The sequence below is a fragment of the Aotus nancymaae genome, unplaced genomic scaffold (genome assembly GCF_030222135.1).
Source record: "Aotus nancymaae isolate 86718 unplaced genomic scaffold, 86718_ANA_hifiasm-v0.15.2.pri h1tg000008l, whole genome shotgun sequence".
NCBI lineage: Eukaryota > Metazoa > Chordata > Mammalia > Primates > Aotidae > Aotus > Aotus nancymaae.
The window spans coordinates 48,915,253-48,916,902 of NW_026988419.1; the positions used below are offsets into that span (position 1 = coordinate 48,915,253).

At 42.1% G+C, this 1,650-nt stretch overlaps 1 pseudogene; it reads right to left on the reverse strand.

Annotated features, from left to right (window-relative positions):
* Positions 1-864: 864 nt before the first annotated feature.
* On the reverse strand, positions 865-1,287 carry LOC105728298 (ubiquitin-conjugating enzyme E2 variant 1-like; annotated as a pseudogene).
* Positions 1,288-1,650: the final 363 nt, after the last annotated feature.

A 1,650-nucleotide genomic window follows, 5' to 3' on the forward strand; every position in this document is an offset into this window, starting at 1 on the left:
TCAGGCCGGTGGAGAGTGAAAAAGTACAGTTCCGAAACTAAACAAGGGAGGTCAAAGACTCTTTCCAACCATAACTGATGACTTCTGGACAAAGCAAGGAGGTGTCATGGAAGGTGTTGGGTGGTGACAGTGCAAAAAGGAACTTGAGGAGGAAAGAAGAAAAAGCAGCACCCCTCGATAAAGGGTGGGGAGAGAAGACACAGGGAAAGCCCTGAATTCCTCACCGAAGGCCAATCTCAGAGGGAGCGGAGGGGTTACTGTCTATGCTTCCACCAAGGGCAGGAGTGGAGGGGCATGGGGACAGGATGATGGCTTGGAAGGGGCATCATTTAAGACTTAAAGAAACCAGGCCTGCAGGCGAAGCACCCCACACACCCAGCAGTAGTCCCACATGCTGCAACCTGAAACCTTCACAGCTACTCTAACAAGCCCCCAGGCTAGAGGGCTGTTACTGCTGGGAGGGTGGGAGGCAGGAGGGTAATGGGAGAAGGCAGAGACTACAGGCTGTGTAATCAGCAGCAAGGTGATTGTGTGATGTGTCTTCTCACAGTTGAGTTTGATGTGCCCCAACATTTATGATGAGAATCAATTTAAATGGACTGTCTTGATCCCAGAATTTCAACTACATGGACAGTGGTTACACTTGACAGGATGATTTGTTATAACACAACTTATTTCAAATGGACAAAGAATTAGTATCATTTACAGTATCTTAAGATAAATTTCCTTTGAATGGGAACTTCCTTTCCAGTACTTTGAGGTCTACAAGACATAACTAGAAAATGTACTACTGTGGAAAATGAAGACTGCTTAAATCAAATGGAGGGGGAAGGGAAGGGAAGAGCCTGTGGTTTTTCTTTTTGATTAATTGCTGTAACATTGTCCTTCAGGCAGCTGAGGGAGTTTCATATTTTCTTTAGACATCATTAGGCACCGAGGCTCCTGCAGGACAACTTTGATGCCATATGAATTCTGCCATTTTGCTAGCACTGATATGTCTCTTGGGTCCACCACTCCATTAGAACTATTAACTCTATTCATATTTTTGTTACAAATCTTACAAAGGGAGGTGCTTCTTGGTATTTAATCCACATCCTATTTTAAGGCTGTATATTCAGTTTTCATAAATTGTACTTGGAGGCCCAATTATCATCCCTGTCCAACTTCATCATCCTCTAGACCCCAGCTAACTATGCCATCTCCTACTCCTTTCTGGCCTTCTTCGAGTTCTTCCAACAGTCAGAAACTGCTAGGGACTTTTACTCCCAAGCCCATGGTGGCTGCCATCTCGCATTGCTCTACTATTTCTTTACATATACTTGCCTTAGTTTGCCTTTCTCTAGCCTCTTAAATTCAATGTATGTCTTGTTAATTTTGCCCTTAATAAATTTAAGGCTGTACATTTTTGTTCAATTAACACTTAGGCTTAGTACTAACAAACTAAGTTTTTTTCTGTAGAAATTTTATGTAGGATTTGTTTTTTGCTCAATACTTTCATGTCCATATTAATTTTCTCATTGCCTTAGTCCATCTGTGATGTCTTAGTACATTTGAGAGACACCAAAATATCAGACTAGATAGCTTATAAATAACAGAAATATGTGTGTTTGTTCTGAGGGCTGGGAAATTCAAGTACAAGGTGCTGGCAGA